Below are 12037 nucleotides of genomic sequence, written 5' to 3' on the forward strand. Positions count from 1 at the left end.
GGCCGCTCGCCCCGATGGGTCTGAGCTGGGGAGGGGGATATGTGATAAGGTGAATGGGGTGGTCTGTGAGGGAGTCTATATCTCGACAGAATTGTTCAGAGAGGCATATGATTTTTAACCCCAGGGGGAGTGTATGTTTCTGTGTATATAACCAGAATGAATATTTAGTTATGGGCCCCTGGGGTGGAGCATTTGGAGAGCAGGGTGGGCCAGTGCTCCACTCCGCAGTTTAGCGGTTTTCTTGGAAGACATAGATCCAGGCCAGGGTTTTTGGACTGTCTCCAACCTACTGCTCAGCTGCAGGTAATCAGCTGCAGCAGTGGGAATAAACCCCTCCCTGCTAGGCAGGTAAGGGGAGAATGCTTGTTTCTCTCTGGAAGGCTGGAAGCAGCAGGCTGACTAAATACTGGAGTGCTGAGAGCGGACAAAGACTCTAGGTTGGTGAAACCAATAATTTTTGTTCTAGTTTAACCCCTGAGAGATAGGGAACCTAATGTTAGTTAGTGCTCAGACAGGCTAGGTTTTTGTTTATAGGGATCTGTGTTATATTTATGTTTTCATTTGCTGCTGCCTCATGTGTAAACTTGCAAATAAAGTGCCTGGAATGAAGTTGCATTAAAAGGCATGTTTTGCCCTAGAGGACTGTGCTACCTGCTGACAAGGATCACAATGCGTATGACATGCACATTTATCTGTCCTCCCCTGAATTCTTACCACCCCTCTTGACTTGTGTCTCTGACTGCCTCTCTGCTATTTCCAACTGGATGGCTGCTCATTACCTTAAACTGAACCGGTCCAAAACAGAATTTCTGGTCTTCCCTCCCTCAAGTGTTGCTACTCCCTTGTCTCTTTCCCTCCAAGTCAATGGCTCTACCATGTGCTTTACCTCTCAGGCTTGCTGCCTAGGGGTTCTCTTTGACTCCGACCTCTCCTTCACTCCTCATGTCCAATCAATCGCCAAATGCTGCTGCTGCTTCTCAAAAAAGTTGTGCATATCCGACCCTATTTAACACCCGATACGGCAAAGGTGCTTGTCCATGCTGCTGTCCTCTTTCGCCTTGATTACTGTAATGCCCTTCTCAGTGGTCTTACGCGTTCCCAACTTGCCTCGTTGCAATCTATAATGAATGCGGCAGCGAGGCTCATCTTCCTGTCCACCTGCAACTCCCATGCCTCCACCACTTGTCAGTCCCTACATTGGCGTCTAGGACTCAATTTAAGATCCTGATACTTGCTTACAAATCTCAACACAATGCTGCTCTGACCTACTTATCCTCACTAATATACAAATATTTCCCATCTAAGCCCCTACACTCTGCCGGAGACATACGTCTAACCTCTGTTCGTACTTTGTGTCACTAAACCCCACTCCCTCTAGCATTTAAGCTCATTGAGCAAGGCCCTCAATCCCTCAGTTCCTGTGTGTCTGAATTGTCTAGTTACAAATACGTGTCTGTTAGTCCACCCATTGTACAGCGCTAAGGAACTTGTTGGAACTTGTTGGCACTTTATAAATAATAATAAAATACACAGAGCTGAGTACATTACAGAGATAACCATACCACAAACAGAAATGGGAAAAATAGAGGTAGAATATACAGAGGTGAGTACAATATAGAGACAACCATACCCCAAACAGAAATGAGAAGAATAGAAGTAAAATACACAGAGCTGAGTAGACAACAGAGATACCCAGACAACGGGTAGAGGGGAGTAAAATACAGACAAATAACACACAGAGCTAGACACAATAAGGACATACTCATAACTATCCGATACAGTTAGGATCATTGTAAGGTATTACACAGAGCTGCAATACAGAGATCCCCACACAGTACATGTCTCTGTATAATGCTCCAGCCCTCTGTCTATGTTCATAACCCTCTCTTAGCTCTCCCAATACATGATCTAATTTAAATTAGTGCTCCTGCTGTGATAACCTTATCTTTCTGTTATATATTGCTGCTGTTATGAAACATGTCAGCTATTCCGTTAACTCTCAGCACACAGTGTGCACATGGTAAAGCAAAAGGATACTGATAGACTCCAACCAAGTCAGCTACTCCTGGTTCACGATTAGATCTCAGCACACAGTGTACACAGAGCTAAAGCAACAGGATAATGATATTCTTCTAATTAGCGGACAAGGTTAACAAAATCAACAATCATTACAGATTACAACAGATTTAAATCAGAATCAGATCAGTCCTCAGAGTCTCAGCCTCAGTCCTGCAGTTTGAAGTTCTACAACTTTTCAACTAGCCACAGCATGAGTGTCTCAGCTGCAGAGTGACTGAACAATTTAAAGAAAATGGTGGGTATGTGCATTAGGTTTTATTAAAACTATTAGTTGCAAAAAGAGAAATAAAGAACCGCACTCCAATCACGTGAAGATCCGGTTGCTAAACTGGACCAAGGGCCAGCAACAGTCCCAGGGAGTAGATATCAGTGGTAGAAAGAGGATCCAGGCACTCCAAGTATCTTCAATTGTATTTATTAGGATAAGTGAGACACTGCAACGTTTCGATCCCTTAAAGGGTCTTTGTCAAACTTGAAAAAGACCCTTTTAGGGGTCAAAACGCTGCAGTGTCTCACATACTAATAATGTAAATGTATTTGCTTAATCTCTCCTCAAGCATTCACTAGGGCAATGGGGGAAATATAAAGATAATATTATTCGGGGCCAATACAAACAATTTTGTGGAAGTCTATTCACAAACCGGACTTTACATGGGACACGAGGTCATGCGTTTAGACTGGAAGAAAGAAGATTTTGTCTAAGGCAGAGGAAAGGTTATTTTACTGTAAGAACAATAAGGATGTGGAATTCTCTGCCTGAAGAAGTGGTTTTATCAGAGTCCATGCAGATGTTCAAACAGCTACTAGATGCATACTTGCAAAAACAGAATATTCAAGGATATAATCTTTCAATGTAGGGTAATAACGGCTTGATCCAAATGTAAATCTGACTGCCATTCTGGGTTCAAGAAGGACATTTTTTCCTAGCTTCTTGCTAAATTGAAAGTGCTTCAAACTGGGTTTTTTTGCCTTCTTTTGGATCAACAGCAAAAAACAAATGTGAGGAAGGCTGAACTTGGACGCAAGTCTGTTTTCAGCTATATAACTATGTAACTAAAATTATTCACTTATATGGGGCAGTGGTCAGGAGCTGCTGCTGTGCTCTCTCTGTGTTACCAATATGGCTTCTTGCTTCTGTCTCCTGTGAGTACTGTAACCAAATCCACAGGTGCTATGAGCCAATGATGACCCCTTAATAGACTTCTTAAAGGACAATAGACATGTGCAATACCTGCTGAAACAGGGCAGATTTCAAACCAGCCCATTGCTTTACATGCCTAGATGCTTCAAACACCTACCAATGAGAGGGAGAGGTCCTGCAGAACTAAAACCTAATACTGAATTAAAGAGACACTAATTTTTTATCCATACTTTTTTGGCTTACCACCCTCACCTACAGAAAAAAAAAAAGAATCTTAGTGTTTCTAAACTACTGCAAATACATTTTCCCCACGTAAAAAATAGTGGGGCACCGTCCACATGCCTCTATGGATGAGCCTCCATTGCCTGTGACGCTAATTAATTCACCGGCACGTTTGTGGGGAACATTTTTTTTTCACTATTCATGGAACCTGAGAACTGACTGGATAATTAATGGCCTAATGCAGCCCCCTTCTCTTTTCTAAAAAATGTTTGACACTAAGTGAACACGAGAGTTCAGAATATTCACAATCCTATTGTTCAGCACTTGGCAGATCATGCTATTGTTCAATGGATGGGAGTGAAGAGGGGGATTGATTCTGTCCAGGTTGTCAATATTCAGATTGTGAAGTTTCAGCTAAAACCAGCATTCCTGTAAATTGCACTTTACTGAAAATGGTTTAATGCAGCCGGAAACTGAACCATTTTAGAGAAAAAAAAGGAATTGATTTTTATCCAGGATATTTGTTGTCTGAAAAAGGTTAAAAAGGGGTGAAAGGGAGGGCTAAAATGGCAAAAAAATAAAAAAAAAGATTCATATGCATCTGGGGAAGGATAAATGATGGGATTATTCACTAAAATGGAATCTGTAGGAAACTGACAACTAAAATGCAAATATTAAGCCAAAATAACCTAGTTATTTATTTATTTTGTGCTTTGCTATTTTAGCCTAAGTTTGCAATTCACAATCCACAATTCCTCTTTACATTTCTTTCTATCCAAATTTCCATGAGATGCAACATGTGCCACTATTCTTGAATATCAATTTGTAATCCTACCAATCACTGCTTGATCTACTCTTATGTGATGGATGCTAAACCTTGCTTTCACATGGTAAATTAATTACCATGTAAATCACTGTGTACAACCCTCATCCTAGTCTTGGTGAAGGTGTGACAATCATTAAACTGCTGCTTTCACAGAACTTACATTTAATCCCATGATCTTCCTTCCTAAAAAAGTGAAAACGGACAGGTGGGCACGTATGAATTAAGAAAGCTACAAAAATAAATAAAAGATTATAATCTGTCTCGAATAGGGCTTCTTAATTGTATAACCCATTGTACGGTGTTGTTGGCTGTATTAACAATAATTTTAATTTAACCTGAGGAAAATGAACACCATATTAGAGCATTTCCTAAACCACTCCAACCTCCATGACCACTTCTGCTTTTAGAAATTATCATGCAACAAACCATTTTTTCTGTTGAAAAGCTGCCGGTGCAGAGTAACTGTAACATTGTGCCCGGGTCTAGTTACAACCCCTGCACACGTGAATTCCAGGCTGCCCAACGCTCGCTCTGTGCAAAAATGACACCAGCGTTTAGTACAATTAACCGCTTTACTTGCAGGCAGCGCTGTGAGCACACATTCAGGTAGAAGCCTATAGAACTGTATGGGCAATGTGCCACAATGAGATCTTTCACCTCTTTCCTTAATACCAGCTTTGTCTCAATATATGCCTTTCTAATTCCACCTTCATTAAACTTGGTTTCCATTTTTCTCTACTTCTTCTCCCCTTGTCCAGCCCTGGTCCATCCCCATACCCCCTACCACTACAGGGTAGCCCACATTGCCTCGCAGCATCCCTCCTGACTGGTCCACAGAGTTTTACCAGCACCGGATTCAAGTCAAGTTATTATTTTTAAAATAGTTTTTCACAAAAAACAGAGGGTGGTCGTGAGTTTGGTTTCTATGTAATAAGTTCAGAACAAAAAGAAAACAAAGGGATATAATGCAATATTTAAACATGATTGGAGTATCCCTTATGTAGTTCAGACCCCATGCAATCTCACTGCTCTATTCTCTTCCATTTAGGAGTAAAATCACTATGTTTTTCAGCCCTAGTCACACTTCCTCTTTTAGTGTCACTCCACCTCTTTTCATATCCACATAATTCTGGACATTTTTAACTTGCTTCCTTTTATTACTCTAAGACCCCACATCATATTTAGGACCCAAGATTTGCCCACGTCATTTCAGAGACAATGCATGGTCAGGTTTTGGACATGTGGAAATTATGACATTATGACATAACTAAAAAGCTAATCACCACATAAGCCTGTAAAGCACGGTTGTGGTTCCTTAGTGTTCTAAAAGCACATTTGTATTGACTCGACTTTTCCTGACAATTCTGATCTCTGGTATTCCTGACTTAGCTTGGTTTATTGCTCTGTCCGCCTTCTGGTATCCTTCGACATTGGCCTGTCCTTTATTATTTTCACTATTCCCTTTCGTTTGTGTTAAGGCTGGTGTCACAGGTTCACTAGTCTATTGTTGTTATTTCTTCGATCCTCCACTAGTCCTAGTTCCAGATATACTGCATAGGGTGATATTGTTATTGCTATGTAGAGTTTTCCCAATACAATGGACGCAACCAGTCGTATTGGGTAGAAGATCAATCTGAACTTTATTAGGCCACACTCTGCTTTTTATACTTTCCCCTTAGCATAGGGTTTCCAAGACAAAATCACAGGGATTTCCTTCCCACAAGCCTTTGTGTTTGAGATATAATTGAGCTCCAATTAAGATAACTCAATTATTTCTCAAATAAGAAAACTTACATACAACTTTAAGATATTACAAAAATACATGAAAACAGTACAGGAACCCCACAAAAATCCTAATACCGAATACCCCCGATCTGAGCGCACAACACATCCAAAAAGCGCTCAGATCGGTTTGGTAAAACAAGAGTTACGTTCAAACAAAGTTTTGACTGACCGATCGGCCATGAGGTGGTAGCCCAAAACAGTTCCAGAGAGTTGGTTAGGCTGGCCAGTCAACCTTCAGGGGTTCCTGTGCGTACACCAAAGAATGCTCCCCCTGGCATTTAAGAAATGAATGCTTCCTTTGTTCGGTAGTTCCTTACTCTCGAACGCCGGTCTCCTAGCTGGTTGGGAAGAAGAACAGGCAGTGGTACAAGTTTCTGTGGGGTTGGCAAGCTTGTGCATCCGACTCAGAAATCCATGTAGTCAGCACCAGTGCAAGGATTTTTGGCTACACAAGCGAAGATGAATTTGACGCCCCCCCTCCTCACACACACACACACAAATAAAATGCATCTTTAGCGGCACACAGTTACACAAACACAGACATATAGTCATACAGACACATAAAGACGCAGTCATTCAGAAACATACAGAATAAGGCATACAGATACATACAGGCATGCAGAGACATATACACAGACATATTAATTGTAGAAAATAATCCAGGCACTCCAACGAATTCCAAATGTAGACAATTTTATTAGAACCAGGAACTACACAGCAACGTTTCAACCCCATAGAGTTTAGCTCCATTGAACTGAACAACCAGGAAGTAAAAGGATAGGTTATCTGGCTAACAGTCGTGGGAGTGGGGTGTAACAATGCAAACAAGAGGACACACTCTTCACACATAAAGTACTCCAGCAGGTTCTTTCACATAGCCAATTAGGGTTTGACAAAGACCCTAAGGGGTTGAAACGTTGCTGTGTAGTTCCTGGTTCTAATAAAATTGCCTACATTTTGGAATTCGTTGGAGTGCCTGGATTATTTTCTACAATTAATAATTTTACATTTGGTCCACTTTGGTACTGGGACTTATCCATTGGAGCACCCTGGATTCCTTGATGAAGGGTTGAGTGCACTTCCACTATCTTTTTATAAATATACACAGACATAGTCACACAAAGATATATAGAACAAGGCATACAGAAACACACGGACACAGTCATATAGAGACATGCAGACACAGTCATATAGAGACATGCAGACACAGTCATATAGAGACATGCAGACACAGTCATATAGAGACATGCAGACACAGTCATATAGAGACATGCAGACACAGTCATATAGAGACATGCAGACACAGTCATATAGAGACATGCAGACACAGTCATATAGAGACATGCAGACACAGTCATATAGAGACATGCAGACACAGTCATATAGAGACATACAGACACAGTCATACACAGACATATAGTCATACAGGCACATAAAGACACAGGTATACAAGCAGGGACAGATCCAGAAACTAATCTTGGGAGGGGGGCTGGTAGTGAGTTTTAGTGGGGTGATATGGGCTGTAAGTGAGGAGTTAGGGGATGTAGTAGGTGGACTGGGCTGTACTTGAGAGTTAAGGGCTGTAATTGGGGGCTTAAGAAATGTAGTGGGGGATAGGGGCTGTAGTAAGGGGGTTAGGGACTGAAGAAGGTTGATGGCTGCAAGTGGGGACAGGGATGTCGTGTGGGGGATATGGGCAGCAATTGGGAGAGAGACTGTAGTGGGGGGTAAGGACTGTAGTAAAGGGACAGGGGCTGTAGTGGAGTTATGGGGTGTTAAAGGGGGTTAGGGGCTGTAGTGGAGTTATGGGGTGAAAAGGGGGTTATGGGCTGCACCTTGGGGAATAGAGACTGTAGTGGAAGGGATGTGAAGTAGGGGAGTCAGGGCTGTGGTGGGGGCACAGGGGCAGTACGGTGGGAAACAAGGGCAGTATAGGGTGACACAGGGGCAGTATGATGGGGGCACAGGGGATGTAGAGGGGGGCACAGGCTATAGAGAGGGACACAGAGGTAATATAGGGGTGTCACATGGACAGTATGGTGGGAGTAAATGAGCAGTAGGGGGGGACAGGGGCTTTAGGGGGAGCAGTGACAATATGGTGGAGGGACAGGGGCAGTAGAGGGGGGAGACGGGGCAGTAGAGGGACAAAGGCTGTATGGTGGGGAAGGAGCTGTAGAAGAAAATAGAGGGGACACAGGGGCTGTAGAAGGGGCACAAAAGCAATAGAAAGGGGACATGGGCTGAAGAGAATGTCACAGGGTAGTAGAGGGGGGCAGGGGCTGTAGAGGGGGCAGTTTAGGAGGAACAGGGGCTGTAGAGGGGCACAGGGGTAGTAGAGAGGGGTTGCTAAAAAAAAACAAAAAACTTTTGAATAAAAAAAAACAACATACTAAAAGGTCTTCCCCCTCCCAGAGGCTTACCTTGGGCCAGGGAGGGAAGAACCTTACCCCTGGTGGTCGGGTGGGACGGGCTCCACTGGAGGTAGAAATAGTCAGGACCGCTGGGGAGTCTGGGAGCAGTTGAAGTCCCACCCCCTTCTGACATCATCAGAAGAGACCGGATGACTTCACTGCCAGGCTCCTGTGTTCTGGCTGCAGGGAGTACGAGGTGAGTTGTGCCGCCTTATGGACGCGTCGGCCCTGCATGCAGTCAACGACCATGTACCACTGCCTGCGTTCAGGAGAAAAGATGGCTGCCACTCCTGATAGCACGTGTGTTCGTATATGCGAATGGCGGCCACCCAGGAATCACTTGAGGTGATTGCTTGTTTGTTGTTAACAGCCAGTGGTGGTTGGTGATTACCAGATGTTAACAAGGGGGACCACACATAGTCTGTTCGGTAACTGAACAGAAGAGAACGGATAGCCGAACACAAGGGAACAATTATCTGGTAGGGATTCCATTTGAATACAGGGGGATGTCAGACAAAAAAGTAAAAATAAAGAAACACATACAAGGAGTCCTGTCTCCCGTGACAGCCGGCTGCTCTAAAGATCAGTCTGGATTCAAATACTGCTTGTTAGAGTATCTTAGTCACCAGATACATTGTTGCACATCATTTCCTTTGGGGTTTGGGAGGCGGTTATAGACCCGTGGCCAGTCCCATCTCAAAAGCCCTTTCAGTGTAGGGCATGTGTGTAGGAGCAGAGATCCTGAAGCCTCCACTCGACGTGAATAACCCTCTACAGCCCTCTACATTGTATTGAAGTGTTATTTTCCTTAACGTGGCTCAGTCACTATAGAATTAATTTCATAATAACTGTATAGGAATTTCACTAAAATTCCAACTCAATAGAAAGAGATAAAAAAGACTAAATAGGGACTACACTGTCTTATTAACAACGCTGAGGGAGACGTAAAACAAGCCCAGCATTTAAAAAAATATATATAATTTAATCCGCTTCATCCCCCTTAGCTCATCAAAATAAGGTTCCAAATTAAATCTTAGAGCCCAATGTAAAAAAAAATACATCTCAGGAGGTCATCATGGACACCATCTTGCAATGTCACAATCTGTTTTCCAGCTCTATTAGAAACTCAAATTCTTACTCTGGTTCAGTGTCCCTTCCCTCTCAACATGACCATTATTTTACTTGTACTCTTATTTACAACCCCACTCTCTTCAAAAATCTAATTTACTCTAACCCTGCCCCCTGGGCCAGATTAAGAGCCCACTGGGCCTGGTGCTGACAATTATGATGGGCCTAATTACAAAATGTTATCAACCAAAACACTAAAACAGTCCTACTTCCCAAGCGTTATGTATCTGATGGAGATGGTGCTGGAGGGAAACTCATAGAAAGCAGCTATGAGAAAACACATACCATATGCTAATCCTATGCTTTCACCTTTCAAGTAAATCCATATCCCCTAACATCAGTGTCCAGTAAAGCAGGAATTCTATGAACGGAGTTAAAGGGTGGGCCACTGACGCAAATCACATAACACAAACTTCTGAAAGGGGCGAGCATACCCAAAAAGGGGGCATGTCTGTGTCCCCATGTCTCCCAGTCCCTTAGTGTCTGTGTCCCCATGTCACTAGGACACTAGGGGACATTGAGAGACATTGGGACACTGGGAGACATGGGGACACTGAGATACTAGGGAACACTGGGAGACCTGGGGACACAGACACTTGACGACAATGGGAAACATGGAGACATGGGGACACTGGGTGACTTTGAGACACGAGGGGACACTGGGATACAGAGACACTGTGATACATAGGAGACACTGGGATACATAGGGGACACTGGAGACTTGATAAAGACCTGGGTACAGGTCGAAATGTTGCGGTGTCCAATAAACCTGCTTAAATCTATCACAGTGAGTGACTGAGATTTTTTCTTTTATACTAGGGGACACTGAGACACTGGGAGACATGGGGACACTGGGAGACGTTGGGACACAGACACTGGGAGACTAGGGGGCTTTAGGAGACTAGGAAACACTGAAACACTACGGACTTGGGACACTACGGACACCAGGGACACTGGGAGACATGAGGACACTGAGATACTAGGGACACTGGCTGGGAAACATGGGGACACTGGGAGTGCCCCATGTCTCTCTGTTCTTAAAGTTGCCCAGTGTCCCCATGTCTCTCAGTGTCCCCTAATGTCTCAGTGTCCCCATGTCACCCAGTGTCCCCTAGTGTTTGTATCCCTATGTCTCCCAGTGTCCCCATGTCACTATGACACCATGACATTTAGAGACATTTGGACACTGTGTGACATGGGGACACTGAGACACTAGGAGACACTGGGAGAGACATGGGGACACTGAGATAAATGAGGACACTGAGGGGACTGGGGACACAGACACTAGGGACACAGAGACACCAGGGACACTGGGAGACATGGGGACACAGAGACACCAGGGACACTGGGAGACATAGGGACACTGAGAGACACCAGGGACACTGGGAGACACGGGGACACTGAGACAATAGGGACACTGGCTGGGAGACATAGGGACACTGAGAGACTAGGGACCAGTAGGAGACACTGGGCCACTGTGTCTATAGTGTTTCAGGGTCCCCATGTTCCCCAGTGTCCCCATGTCTCCCAATGTCCCCAAGTCTCTCACCGTCCCCATGTCTCACAGTTTCCCCTAGTGTCTCAGTGTCCCCAGGTCTCTATGTGCCCCCTAGTGTCTCAGTGTCACCAAGTCTCTCACCGTTACCATCTCTCACAGTTTCCCCTAGTGTCTCAGTGTCCCCAGGTCTCCCAGTGCCCCCTAGTTTATTACTGCAATACTGGCAGCGGCTAGGAAGCCTCAAATACCTGAGAAATACTTTTGAGAAATACATGGCAACCCTAAGATAAGTTTTTTTTTTAAAATAAATTGGCCTATTCCATAGGCTTGGGCCTGGAGCAGCAGCACCCCTATGTTAATCTGGCCATGCCTGCCCATCCCAACTTTTTCAAGGTCTCTTCCACTATCATCTTTAATACACTGATTAGCAACAACATTAAAACCACTGAAAGGTGAATTGAATAACATTGATTATGTCAATACAGTGGCACCTGTCGAGGGGTGGAATATTTTAGGCAGCAAGTAAACAGTCAGTTCATGTGTTGGAAGCAGGACAAATGGGCGACCTCATTGATGCATGTGGGGAGCAAAGGCTAGCCAGGCTAGTCCGGTCACACAGAAGAACTACTGGTGCTCAAATTGCTGAAAAATGTAATACTGGATATCATAGAAATGTGTCAGAACACACAGTACATCACAGTTTTCTTAGTATGGAGCTGCATAGCAGACTGTTTAGAGTATACATAATGACCCCTGTCCACTGCAAAAGTGCCTTGAATAGGGATGTGAGCGTCAGAACAGGACCATGGAACAATGAAGAAGGTTGCCTGGTCTGATGCCTTTTAGATTGGTGGATGGCCGGGTATGCGTGTGTAGATGGCAGGATGCACAATGAAATAAAGGCAGTGTAATGTTCTGAACAATGTACTGCTGGGAAACCTTGGGTG

General features: G+C 44.0%; 1 protein-coding gene across 1 annotated transcript in view; it reads right to left on the bottom strand.

Moving 5' to 3' along the window:
* The window catches only part of WDFY4 (WDFY family member 4), a 344228-nt gene that overhangs the window by 186865 nt on the left and 145326 nt on the right, over positions 1 to 12037 (bottom strand). The window lies entirely within an intron of this gene.

This window comes from Pelobates fuscus, chromosome 10 (assembly GCF_036172605.1).
Source record: "Pelobates fuscus isolate aPelFus1 chromosome 10, aPelFus1.pri, whole genome shotgun sequence".
Taxonomy (NCBI): Eukaryota; Metazoa; Chordata; class Amphibia; order Anura; family Pelobatidae; genus Pelobates; species Pelobates fuscus.